General features: G+C 42.3%; 1 protein-coding gene across 2 annotated transcripts in view; it reads right to left on the bottom strand.

The window, feature by feature from the left end:
- Positions 1 to 14255, bottom strand: part of MPPED2 (metallophosphoesterase domain containing 2) — a 308331-nt gene extending 294076 nt beyond the window's left edge. The window contains exon 1 of one of the 2 annotated variants that reach the window (XM_068261705.1): positions 14008 to 14255. The gene's annotated coding sequence lies outside the window, so the exon portion shown is untranslated. Of the gene's footprint in view, positions 1 to 12302; positions 12406 to 14007 lie in introns of those variants that run through there. The other variant, XM_068261706.1, reaches the window with a different exon arrangement.
- Positions 14256 to 14702: the final 447 nt, after the last annotated feature.

Genomic DNA, 14702 nt, shown 5'->3' with positions numbered 1-14702 from the left:
ATTCAAAATGATTCTTTCAGAGCAGTCTGTGAACTAATGACCTCTCCTCTGGCAGAGAAAAAGTAAATACTTCAAAAACACTTGAGATAATAAGAGTCAGATAACAGCCCTCTCCATGACTTTGAAAGTCGCAGAGCTTAATTGCTTTTTTGCATAGAGATAACAACTGGAGTTTCTTAACTCTTCCTGTACTGGAAACAATTAGACTGATGTCTCTGCTGCTACTGTTTTATTTCTTAGCTGTACTAAACATACAAATCATAATATCATAATTTTTTTTTCGCTTCAGTGTCTCTTTAACAGCTTTGCTTTTGGTGTATATGCAGAGCTTCCGTTTGGGTTCAAGGTGCGTTTGCAGTTTCTGGGGGGGCTCAGCGCACCTCTGATTCAAGGCCATTCGGAGGCGGGTCTCTCTTTTCATAGCAGACCATCATCAATGAGCAGTTTTTACATTGTCCAGATCCAGAAATGTGCAGTTACTAATATGAATCAGGAACTGCTGATCAATTTAGCAGCTGCTGGTTAATTGATCGGCAGGTTCCAGTTCTGGTTTCTAGTTTGATTTTGCCACATTTCTGGCCAAACTAAAAAGATTGAATTTTTGCCGTTCAATATCAGAAGAGATGGTCAACGAGATATATGCAGCTTTAAATTGGAGCAATCAAAATTGGCAGGAAGTGATCTGATTGGCCAAATTCCAAGCTGCAATATGTATTAAATTTGCATGCAAGCCGGAATAAGGCCCCCGTCATAATCACATCTAAAATCCCAAAACGCTTGCAATTACCGCTACCGTTTTGTGGGAGTGATTTTTCCTCGATTAACGCGGAAAAATCACTTGACAGAGTAGCATTTTGGGAGCGATCGCGATTAGCGGTTCTATACATGCTAATCACAATCGCTCCAGAATCTCCGCCAAAACGCTGCATTTAACGCGTTTGCAATTATCGCTAATCGAAAAGTGCCCGCAATCATGGTAGTGAGAACACTGCCATAGGATAACAACTGCTAATCGGAGACACGCACCGGCACAGAGACCTTCCTAAAAGAGATCCACACTGTCCTATATTTATTACTTCAGACTCTAAGGCCTGGTGCACACCAAAAACCGCTAGCAGATCCGCAAAATGCTAGCAGATTTTTAAACGCTTTTTCTTATTTTTCTGTAGCGTTTCAGCTAGCATTTTGCGGTTTTGGGAAGCGTTTTTGGTGTAGTAGATTTCATATATTGTTACAGTAAAGCTGTTACTGAACAGCTTCTGTAACAAAAACGCCGGCAAAACCGCTCTGAACAGGCGTTTTTCAGAGCGGTTTGCGTTTTTCCTATACTTTACATTGAGGCAGAAACACCTCCGCAATCCAAAATCTGCAGCAGCCCGGGAGTATGCGTTTCTGCAAAACACCTCCCGCTCTGGTGTGCACCAGCCCATTGAAATACATTACCCTAGCGGATCCGCAGCCGCAAGCGGATGGCAAAACGCAGCCGAACCGCTCTGGTGTGCACTAGGCCTCACACTCTAATGGCAGAAAGGTAGAGGTTTTCTGGATCATTTAAAGAAGAACTCCAGGTAAAATGTAATGCGGGGTGAGAGCGTATGCTCTGCTACACTGACCTCAATAGAAACCGTGATTTGATACATGATCCTTTTTTTTGGCAGGAAAAAATGAAATCTCATTCAGGTTATGTACTTTTCATCAATTATGAACATGGAGGGGAGAGGGAAATGAAGAATTGGTATAATAAATGAGGGTCCTTCCAGCATGACAGGAGCTGAAGACCCAATACAATTTACTATGAACAAAAAGCTGTTCCTGGCAGTACAATTTCCCTATTATAATAATTTAAAGCGGGCCTGAACTCAGAACTTCCTCTAAGCTCTAAAACATACGCAACAGCATAATAACCTTTAACCACTTGATGACCCACCCTTTACCCCCCCTTAAGGACCAGCGCTGGTTTGATTGATCTGTGCTGGGTGGGCTCTGCAGCCCCCAGCACAGATCAGGGTGCAGGCAGGGAGATCAGATCGCCCCCCTTTTTTCCCCCCTATGGGGATGATGTGCTGGGGGGGTCTGATCTCTCCTGCCTGCTGTGGGTGGCGGGGGGGGGCACCTCAAAGCCCCCCTCCGCGGCGAAATTCCCCCTCCCTCTCCTACCTGCTGCCTCCCCCTGGTGTTCCGGGCTGCACAGGACGCTATCCGTCCTGTGCAGCCAGTGACAGGATGTGGTCTGTCACATGGCGGCGATCCCCGGCCGCTGATTGGCCGGGGATCGCCGATCTGCCTTACGGCGCTGCTGCGCAGCAGCGCCGTACAAATGTAAACAAAGCGGATTATTTCCGCTTGTGTTTACATCTAGCCTGCGAGCCGCCATCGGCGGCCCGCAGGCTATTCACGGAGCCCCCCGCCGTGATTTGACAGGAAGCAGCCGCTCGTACGAGCGGCTGCTTCCTGATTAATTAGGCTGCAGCTGGCGACGCAGTACTGCGTCGCTGGTCCTGCAGCTGCCACTTTGCCGACGCACGTTATGAGTGTGCGGTCGGCAAGTGGTTAAAGAAAAACATTTATTTGTTACAACTGATACAAATCCTGCGATAAATCTGCAGTGTGTATACTTCCTGCTTTCATTGACGCAGGCATAGGGTTAACATCCTGTGTTTAGAAATTAGCAGCTCTGTCGTTGCAGAGCAGATTCCTGAGCTGACACAGCAGAAAAGATTAAATTACAGTGGTGGTTAGACACAGATGAGGGCAAATTAAACAGGCTAAACTCTGTAAAGACATACATGCATTCTCTATGTTTTTCTTCTGTCCTGTGCAAAAGTTCAAGTCCACTTTAAGTGGAGATTCACATTATTTAATTGAAAGATAGATAGACAACAATTTTGTTTTTGTTTTTTATCTCTGTATAGAAGAACGTCTTCATTTTCATATATCACTAGTGGGAATTAAAGTTTCTCCAACAAGGACAGGGAGAATTATAAGTAACACCTTTCTAGAGGCCAGAGAGCGTTTGAACCTCATTCAAGTTTTTATTGCCCTTCCTCATGTCCTCTAGGACCCCCAAGGTTTCATATTAATTTCATGTAGACTCCCAGAGATCCTACAGACAGGAAGTGAGAGAAAAATTGCCCCATAAGGCCGCATTTCCACCTGCGGGGTTATGGCCGCGTTATCGGCAATGCGTAGTGATGCGATTCGCAGGGACATCAAAAAATGCATAGATTGCACATTGTGATGTTTCCATCCATGTGTAGCAGCGATTCACTGTGGAATTGCAGCCACCTGCGTTGCCTACAGCGTGGACAGAGAAATAAGGCCTTAGCCTATATACTGTGTTCATTGTCTCTGCGCTCTGCCTGCAAACCCGCACCTGCTACCCATTTTTATGTAATGACTGTACTGTACTACATCGGTGATCTGTAGTAAGCTGGGATAATAGGTAAAATCATTTTAGACGGTAAAATACCTCATGCGGTATTTTACACTTTTTTTTCCACTCACTCCAGTTCACTAAAGTTTTCCCGCATGAGGCTGAAGTTTGGTAATTTACCGCACAAACATGCCTCAATTCACCAAGCTCTGCTCGGTAAGGGCCAATGCACACCAAAAACCTCTGGCAGATCTGCAAAACACTAGAGGTTTTTGAAGCAGATTTTCAGAGCGATTCTAGGCATGTTTAGAGAGGCTATCTAAACATGCCTAGCGTTTTTTGGAGCTAAACAGCTACTGTAACAAAAAGGCCTGGAAAACCGCTCTGATCTAGCATTTTTCAGAGCTGTTTTCCACTTTCCCATACTTTAACATTGAGCCAGAAACGCCTCAGAAATCTAAAAAATGCTTCGGCCCCTGAGTTTGCGTTTGTGTAAAAAACGAACCGCTCTGGTGTGCACCAGCCCATTGAAATACATTACCCAAGCGTTTTTCTATCCCCAAGCGTTTCAAAAACCTCTCCAGAACCGCTCTGGTGTGCACCAGCCCTGAGTGTCACTTACCAGTCTTCTAGCAGGGCAGCAGTCCGGAAGCTGTGTGTGTGAATCAGAGGTTTTCTGTCCAATGCAGCCTGTCATCCCTTTAGATGTGCTGCAGCCACCAGGTGGAGCTCTTCTGTACGCTACAATACAGATATGCACATCTAAAGGGATGCAGGGATGCTTGCAGAATTGTCAGCGTCTTCTGATTTGATACAGTGAAAGACCCAAATAATACCCCATCGCATCAAATCAGCGTGAGAAGCAGGCTGTGTGGCTCTCCCTATAGCAAACTTATTGAATATGTGTGGCTCTCCCTATTGGCTGCCAGGCTCTCCACAAAGGCTGTCTGTCAAATCTACCACACAGAGACAGCATGGGGAGAGCCAGTTATCGGCTGCTGTGAGCTGGAGAAAGAAAACAAACACTTTTGGCTTGTAAATTAAATACGAAATCTTTGTGAATTGACATTTCCTGACCGTTGACTGATTTTCTGTGCATAAAAAAGTTTAGTGAATAGTAACTTGGGAAGGTGATCAGTAAAGTCAGCTGTTTTCAGCATTGCCGAATGTGGTAATGCTTGTGAATTGAGCCCATTATGTTATAACTGCAATATTGATAAGAAGGAATTAGAGATTTATTTAATTCATTTGAATTAAAAGTACACTTAGGGCCCGTTTCCACTAACGCGAATTCGCATGCGTTGTCCGCATGCAAATTCGCATAACCAATACAAGTAGATGGGGCTGTTTCCACTTGTCATGAATTCTGTGCGGTCTGCTGTGCAGAAAAAAATCACGTCAGAATTCGCATGCTGCAACACCCGCACGCGAATCGCCGGTTATGTAATTTAATAGGAAAACCGCAAGCATATTAGTCTTGCAGTTTTCCCGGCGTTTCCGCGTGCGATTCCACTGAAAAATCCATGTCAATGCTTGCCGGCATTGACATGGATAAAATCGCATAGCAAAAATCGCGATCGATTCTGCGTGAAAATCCGCATGGAAACACAAACAAATCCGCACCCGCATGCGGATTCGTTGACGCGTTTTCCGCAACAGAATCGCAACGCACAAGTGGAAACGTACCCTCATCCTTCAACCATAAAGGCTGCCACACTTCACCCGCCTGTTCACCTGATTTACAAAGTTTGTGATGAGAATGGTAACAATAAAGGTGGCCACTAGCCATACAATTTGCCAAAACGATCACTTGCAAACTATTCTTCGTACAAACGATTAATTAAATCGATCCAATTTTTTTAACCATCCTGAACACCTATTCGGATTGGTTAGGAGATTTTAGCCCATTTCCAATCATTCATGCAAAAAATCATTCCTAATCGTTTAGCAAATTGGATCATTAGTGGTCACCTCTAGTAGTTCACAGACTGAAAAAGTAAGCAAGATTAAACAACCCTAGAACACAGTTCCCCAAACCCTGTCCTCAAGGCCCACCAATAGCACATGTTTTGCAGGAAACCACACACAGGTGAGGTAATTAGTGTTGCAGCAGAGCTGATTACCTCAGTGAATCCCCACAAAACATGCAGTGTCGGTGGGCCTTGAGGACAGGGTTGGGGAACACTGCGATAATAAATTACATCACAGACAAGCATAATATGGGATCGCTTGCATTTATGTACAATAATTACCACTGACTTTTATTTACCAATAACCTGTATATTAATGCACGGTAATAAATACACGCAAGTGATTATGTTTTGGTCTTTTCAAATATTTCAAGTCGCTGATCCATTTCTCAAAGGCATTAGCTATCTTTGGACTCAGCGATTGACTATTTGATATTTTTAAGTTTTTTAGATCTCTTTCAAGCTGATCATTTTGCATAAAACATAGATCATAAAACTATAATTTCCTTCACACTATTTTATCTGGATAAAGTGCTTTCTTTACACAAGGAAAGCTATGCAATCTGCTTAGTACAGAACACTGGGAAAGTTTTTGAACCCATCTGCAGCGGTGGTCTTAATGTGCCTCCCAATTGTTGTTCTACACAAGACAACACCTGCTTTGTGGTGTAGCCCGGCTCAGAGGTATGCTAATTTGCCAATCCATAGCTCCTTGCTGCGGCTGGAAATTGCATAATTACTCCACACTGAGAGGTAAGTACGGCGGAGGAAACACAGCGAGCCTGCATATTTGTATGAAAACACGAGCGTAAACTTAGACGACATCTGTTGGGGAACCGTACAGCAAAATAAATGAGCAGCATTGCAATTTGTATACAGCAATAGCCGGGACAACACTAAAAACTGATTAAGCAGTATGCACACATTCTATTATAAAAAAGGAAATATGGATGCCAGAGACTGAAACAGCAAGACAGGTGCAAAGTAAACTGGAACAAAAAAGTGAGGCAGTTGCCCTGAGCAACTAGCCATCTTCAACTGTTAGATGAAGAACATATTCTGATTGGCTCTTATGAATTTTTGCATCACAACTGCTTCAGCTTTCCTTGTGCCAATGTCCAGAAACCAATCCTTAAAAGTTTATACTGCATGGTGACGTCACCAATGGGAATCAAAGCTTTTTGGTAAGAGGTTTTCAAGTACTTCTTGTGGACCTGTCTTTGAATTTCTAGTGAGGGGCATTCCGGTACATGCCAAGTGATTTCATGGGGCTCTTAATTATTAAAAACGTCTATACATTTAATAGAAGGTCATTTTAAACTATGTGAAAAGTTTCATTAATAAACAAAACAAACAGTGGAGGTGCTGTAATAAATAAAATGAAAACACCTGCTGTACTAATTTATAGAATCTCATGTGTCCTTCATCAACCACCAGTTGCCTGCCCACTACCAGCCAGTGTGAAGTTACATCTCCCAACTATAAACTGACAGCCACGAGAGGATGAATTTGAAAAAGCAAGGTATGGAAATCCCCAACTAATATGCTCAGAGGATGTGCTAGGGCCAGTCAGCACCACAGAACAAACCCACAGAAGAGATGCAAGCCAGCACTAGCTATGGTCCATAAAATCTTTCTATCCAATGAAATACATATTAAAAGTGGAATAGCACAGCAGAGATGTTCTGCAGCTCTATTACAAGATCCTTTATCATGAGCATTCTACCACCATTACTGCTAAGGGGACCACAGTAAGGATGCGAGGGAATGTAGTGTAATTGCTGTATTAATTGGCTTGCACTGCTATGGAAACTTACTGCAGAATACCGTGACACTACCGCAGTATCCGACCCCATGCACACCTCTAGTTCACACCGACTGGGAGTGAGCAGGCAGGTAAGGGTCACTGAGAAACAGATAAGGATAATGCATTGGTACAACAGGCATTTCATTTTACAACAACAACAACAACATTGTATTAATGTATTTATTTTTATCATTATTATTATTTAGTATTTATATAGCGCCGACATATTACGCAGCGCTGTACAGTGTATATATATATATTGTCTTGTCACTAACTGTCCCTCAAAGGAGCTCACAATCTAATCCCTACCATTGCCATATGTCTATATTATGTAGTGTAAGTACTGTAGTCTAGGGCCAATTTTAGGGGGAGCCAATTAACTTATCTGTATGTTTTTGGAATGTGGGAGGAAACCGAAGTGCCCGGAGGAAACCCACGCAAACACGGAGAGAACATACAAACTCTTTGCAGGTAGTGCCCTGGCTGGGATTCGAACCAGGGACCCAGCGCTGCAAGGCGAGAGAGCTAACCTCTACGCCACCGTGCACCGTGTTTTATTTATATTTGGGGTGTTTGTGATTATTCAGGTTGGAGTGAGTTTATGAGGTGAGGTGTCCCACAATGCATCACTGCTGAATATGCAAATCATCTCTTTGTTGACCCTGATAGCTAAACACACCTCCAGAACCGCTGGAGTGTAATGATGAGTCAACTTGTTAATACTACAAAGCCACAATAATCCAACATGCATACAGACTGTTTTGGACTGGTTGGTTGTCATCAGTGTATGGCATGGATAAATGTGGCTCTATGGGGCAGGACTTGAAACACCCATATAGCAAGCTTCCTCTCCTCTGCAGATTCACTGGCAGTCAATCACAAAGTCAAAAACAACAGAGAGCAGACTATATTTGCCAGCATTAAAGTGGAAATTGTGTTGGTTGGCTGGACTCAGAGCATGGAAATAGTTTAACAATTTGTGTCTTTTGTTGCCCAGTTTACCACCAGTCTCATCTCTATTCAGTTTTAAGCAGAAGAGATGGGCAGGAATCTGTCAGTCACTAGGCTAGGGGGTGTTTAGCTTACAGGGACAACAAAGGATGATTCGCATATTCAGCAGTGATGCATCGTGGGAGATATCATATGCTCACTCCAATCTGAATAATCGCGAATACCTTCTGTTTTAAGAAGGCAAACTTTTATTTTGCATAGCATTTTATTAAGAGGGCTTTATGGTCCTTTGTAGCCCCTTACACCTTCCAAGTAGTTCAGTAAGCTCATGGTGAACCAACCATGAGCTAGCTGGGTAGCCTGTAACTCTAGGGTAACAAAACATGCTGTAAGACTTGTAGCTCACAGAAAGTAGGATTTCAAGACCCCCACTGTCTCAACAGGGAAGCAGCCAGTGCAGGGATCTTGCATCTATAGAGATAGGTGGGTATACAGCTGCAGATAAGCAAATCTATACAGAAGTTTTTTAATGAAAAAAAATGCAGTGCTAAAAACATGACTGATCATTTACACTAAACAGCTTGTGCATTTCCCGAATTTACTAACTTCAATTTTGGGTTTAGTGGGACTCTAAATGAGGATACTATGGATGCTGCCACTGCTGAAACATTATTATTTTTTTTTAATGCTATTTGTCTAGTTTTTCTGACCTCTGCCTCAAATACCTTTTAAATCAGCAACTCAGCATCAGCACTATATATACTGTAGATAAGGTGTGCTCAGTTCAGTTTTATTATACAATGACCTTTTTTTGAAAAAAGTGAGTGTTTAACGATTGCCCCCTATTGTGCATCATACTGTCTCGACTACCCCTTGACACTAACACGTTTCTTAGCTGTGCGCAACAGTTATGTATGTAGGCTTTCCAAACATCATTTTACACATTTAAACTAAAAAAAAAAAAATCAGTTTAGTATGATTTTTACTTTATTTTACTTTCTATAGTGTATGGCTTTGGCAAGCAGTAGTACTCCCAGAACCCATTGTAAGTATCCCCTGGTGTACACACACCAGGTAAGGCGAAAATGTGCTCTTACTCACACTGACTCTGTTAGAAACAAGCTTGTTGCAGTGAAACACTACAACCAGGCAAAGGGCATTTTTTATAAAAAAAAATTAATAGCAATATGGCAGCGTCCGTATTCCACTCACTTTAGGGTACCTTTAAGGTGAATAATCACCATTCTCTGATCACTCTCACACTTGTGTTCCCAGATTAAGCCTTTATATATAGTGGGATGAGTTTATACACTTTATAAACCTTCTAGGCTGTGTATTGATGATGTGTGTCACCAACGTACTCTCATTTACATAGCAAAATGTATCATCCGCAATGCACAAGACAGATCTCAGCACTGGCGGGAAACATGTCGCAGAACCAACATAATATCAGCTCATATGGGCAGACACAGCAATGCCGCCATGCCTGCATTCTACATATGGAATACATTGCCCATGAATGGTGGCATAGTGGCACAAATCAAAGAAAGGGGATTCACTCATCCGTTATGGTTACAATTAGTGTCAGGGGTTATCCTTCCTCAGATTAGGAAAAAGAGCCCGCTCACAGTACAGTACTCATTCTTTTTTATTTTACTATTGTGCTAACAACAATCGGCCAACAGGCGTTGTTTCTGCTCCTAATATTAGGTATCGACAAACAAAGTTATACATTCCTCACAAATAGAAGTACAATTTGAATTATCAAGACAGGCAAAAGAAAAATAATAATACTCTGGAGCATAAGTGGTGCAATTGACAAAATAACAACCAATCAGGCTTCAGCTACTAAATGATACCAGGATTTTGATTGGTTTCTTTGAGCAGCTACTCTAGCTCTGCTTCAGTTTTCTTTGGACTTGTCCTCATAAAGTAGCCCCACAGATGGTTTTATTAAGGACAAAGGTGATTGTCTGTACTTTTGGAAGCCATATATTTCAAGCAGCATATCGTCCCTGCATTACCTGACATGTACTGTTCTAGGGCCTTTCAAGACCATAGAGTGTGGCAAAGTTAAAAACACCTGTTCAGAGGCAGCATGTACCTGGGGGTGATTTTATAGACCTTCAGCAGCTATGATATGAAAGTCATGATGTGCCACATGCAGGCCATGACTCTGGACCATGCAATAATTTTGTTCAGCAAGCTAAATCCCATCCAATTCAGCACCACCAGCTGAATGCTGGTCCCTGCTGCATAGGAGTACTCCAGTTTGTCCACCACTACCCATGTTCTATGATGCTTCCTTCACCACTCCAAAAACATCCTGATGGTGTAATTGGGTTCTATCTAAACATAGTTTTTGGGTTCAGTGTTTGGTCCTGTATAGAGTTAAACCAGAACATGGCATAGCTATAAATCTAAGATGAATAACAATGAACTATAATTATACAAGTACAGTATACACAAAAAAAAAAGGGTTACAATTGACGTATACATAAAAGAGAAGTATTAACTTTCTGTCATTCATTTTGGCGCATATAGAATATTTGTGATATTTTTCCAATTAAACAATGATACATAGGGGACATTTTGCAGCAAGCTGAGGACTTCAGCACCCCATAAAACAGCACAAGCTAAATATTTGGAAACCGCATTAAACAAAATAATGAAAAGAAAAAAAAAAAACTATTAAAATGTGGTGCCAAATTATAAGACATATAAAATTCCAAGATAACCGTGGCATGCACACAAAGACTTAAAGCTCAAAACTTTAACAATCCATACAGTACAAAGGTCATCCTACCCAACACATAATAAAACTAGGCAAAGAACCATGCAGTTATTGAAACATAAGTAATAGCACAAAAGCAACAAGAGAAAAACAAACAAACCATGGTTTAAAAAATTACATCGTAAATCCTACAGGAGGCAAATATTACAAGATTAATATTAGCGGAGATCTTCACCCATGCAATATACATATGGAAATGATAACTAATGGGCACCATGAATAATAAACCTAATACATTTTATTATTCAAAGGAATGTAACCCATAACGTTTACGGTTAAATAAAGAAAATAAAAACGGCAACGCCGAAAAATGGGAACTCTTCTGCGGATCAGATGCAACCAACAGCACAATAAAGCAAAGTTGATTTTTTTTTTAAGCATCCAAACCAGCTGCGGCAATAGGAAAAAAAAACAAAAAACCAGACGCAGGAAGGTTTCGTGCAATGTCATAACCGTGTTTTTCTATTATGGGTTTTAATCAAAGTGTTATTAATTCCGCAGTATTTTTTTGGGAAAGTCCATGAAGCAGTTTATGCAGTAGCAGAACGTGGCACATCATATGCACAGCACTTTAATTGTTGATCTGGGAAACATGAGCTGCAGATTTTTGGCAGGGACTTAGCCTTCCACGCTACAATTCACCCATCCAAGAAATGAACCAATATAATGCATGTACAAAGTAAACCAGTGTTACACAACCCCAACGGCGATCACAAAATCAAGCTGACAGTCTGCACTCTGGAATGACAGCTATAGAAGCCTCGAACAAACCCCCAAATTTGTCAGAATTTCAAGGGAGACGCTTCATTCCCATCTATCCCATACAGGCAGCTGCAATCCAGATCTTAAACAACATACAGCGTGCATCACATACATCTACAATGATCACCCTGCTGAGTTTATCAGTTATCATGCCAACCTACCTACACGAGTTACTTTTGCCCTCTGTTGCAAATGTCAAAAAGCAAGTTAACCTTGCAATTAAGCAAATCTCTACAAAGCCTATTTGGATTGATAGATTGCAACACACAATGCCAACTTTATGCTCCCATATACAAAATTACAGTAAAGAAGAGGCTACCAAAAGAAAAAATAGACAATGTGAAACCTTCCACCCTAAGGGCAGTTCAGTGAACTGTATAGATCAAAACACACAAAAAAGCCCAAAGCAAAGCAGGAAATTTATATGGCAATATAAGGCATATAGAACAAAATATTTAGAAGCAGGTGTAAAAGAGAAACATGGGCAATAGTATGAATTAGGTCAATATAGCATGCATACATAGTGCAATAGTGGTAGCTGCAAAAGGTTTTATTGAGTAGGACCATAGAGATCCAAGCATCTCCAGTACAGCAATGGGTTAGGAGTTTGCAAACTATGAAAGTGTTCTGTGATATGCTGGCTACCTATTGAAGTCCATGATCATCAGTAGGATGCTGTGGTCGCTGATCTCCCCCTCGTAGGAAGCATACGATATCCCTGCTGGCTGATCCTCACTTGTCTCCCTGGCTCTTCTGACTCCTCTCTCTCTCTTTCTCTGGCTGACACACACTCCCTGTCTCTCTACCCCCCTCCCCTCTGCCTTATTCTGGGATTGATTGATTACAATCAGTGACCAAGGGCTGTGACATGGGCACCATACTTGGCTCAGCATTGCACAGCGAACACAGAGGCTGCACGCTGCCTTCCACAGACACAGAAGGGCTCCCAGTTCTATAAAACATATTAATATTAGTTCACTGCATCAATGAGCTGACAGCTTGAGGAATTATCAGGGGCATGCAATTAAGAAGGGGGCAGCGTATAAAATATAACTGTGTGAAATAAGCTCAGCATGACCTTAACACAAATCAGCACTATCTTTTTATATCTATTTTTTTATTATTATGGTTTTTACAATTTTACAGCGGCTAGAAATTGATGAACAGAACAATGAAAGAAGGAAGGCAGAATTATGTATACTCTTTTTTTTTTATACCTACTTTTGTTGTAAAATTAGGCAAATATTTGCAGTGTGCTGTAAACACTACACAAGCAATTTAGAGAGAAAGCTTAAAATATTACAACAAACTCAAGGTTCCAAAATCCTACTAGACTTCTTTTTTGTTATTATTTTAACCCAGAGGCACTCAAAAATATGGCCACTACTAGAATTTGGCATCCATGAGGTTAAAAACCAAGCGATGTAGAGAGATCAAAAAGCCTATGCTATGGATTTCAAGTCAGCCCTGCATAGCCTTACAACACAGCGATCACTATTAAAGCGTATTAACCCTCCTATGTCCAATTCATCATTTACACCTCGGACAGTGTATTAGCACAATTGACGCAAGCCTGAAAAAGTTAAATAAAAATCCTAAAAGTCATAAAAGTGAAAAAATACAGAGGAAGCCGTGTTGATAAAATGTTTTTTTTTTTAGAATTTGTATGCTTTATAGCTAAAAATCCTTTCCTGTGTAAAAGGCCTGCTGGATCAGGGGGAGGAATGCGATACAGAAAGGGGGCTATACAGACCAGTATCACATACATACCCCTGTGCATTGTAGGGGATGGAGGGGGGGTCTGTCTAGTGTATGACTGACTACCCCTGCCTCCATCACAATAGACATCTCCCTGGGAATAATATTCAGTTCACTTTTTGCATGGCTCCCCCTCCCTCCTCTTCTCCCCATGCTCCCTGCACACAAGGCTCTCTTGGCCTGATGTGACATTGCAATGCCCCCCAGACCTTCCATCTAAGCTTCTTTTTTTTGTGCAAAATACAGATCTTGCCTGCTGATGGCTGTTTTTCACCTGGAAGGAGAAGAAGAGAGAGAAAGAGAAGAAGGGGAATGAGAGAGAAGGAAGGAAGGAAGAGGGGGGAGGAGTGAAAAGGGCAGATCATGTCGCTGTTCAATTAATTAGCTGTTTTCTTTTTTATAAAAAATAATCCTTATGCCCTCCATAGTGAGCTGCAGCCTGCATGCCCCTCCTGTGCTGTGATGTGGGTGGGGGGCACAGCCCCCGTCTGCCCTTGTACTTGCTATGACAAGGCACCTCTAACCCACAGGCTTTGTGTGTTGTTTCCATCTGATTTCCATCCCCTCTGTAATCCTGCTGGATGATGATTACCTCGCCTCCCGGCTGGATGTGTCCCTGGGCTGCCTTCAGTGCTGGGCTGGAGGGGGGTGGTGGTGGGGTCGGGACTTGCTGTCAGGAGGTGGAGAGGTCTGAGCAGACAGGGCGAAACCTTCGACCCTGAGGGTCCCCCGGCTGGCTGAGAGTGGAAATGAGAAAGAGGGAGAGAGAGAGGAGAATGAGAGCAGCCTCGATCTGGGGAGAGACAGAGTGCAGTGAGAAAGGGCTGCCACTGGGGTCAGAGAGCAGGCATAAGGGGGCTACTGCGGGTCACCAGGCTGGCCACTGCCACCCACCTACTGCTATCATGCCATCTCCTCCTGCTACCGAGAGGGAAAGTGTCACAAAGCGCAACTGAAACTGAAACCGCGTGATATAGTAGCAGCCCTGTAGTAACACAGGACCGGATTCCTACAGCAGTGTTTCTCAACGTTATTGGTGTGTACACCTTTTGAAAGCCTGTACTCACCAAGTACCTCTTGATACAGACATTAAATAGTAGTACACAGTAATTGTGTGTACAGTTTCCAGGCAATTACTATTATTTTATTTATTTAGGTTAGCTAAAATACTTATACTCTAGTTATACTTTATGGGCTTGATTCACTAACCGGCGCTAAGCCGGTTAGTGGGCCCTATCACTTAGTGGGCGCAAACCACGGCACGAAGTAGTTTAAGCCTACACATCA

This window comes from Hyperolius riggenbachi, chromosome 11 (assembly GCF_040937935.1).
Source record: "Hyperolius riggenbachi isolate aHypRig1 chromosome 11, aHypRig1.pri, whole genome shotgun sequence".
Lineage (NCBI taxonomy): Eukaryota > Metazoa > Chordata > Amphibia > Anura > Hyperoliidae > Hyperolius > Hyperolius riggenbachi.
The sequence above is the reverse complement of the archived record's forward strand: the minus strand, read 5'-3'. Positions and strand labels throughout refer to the sequence as shown.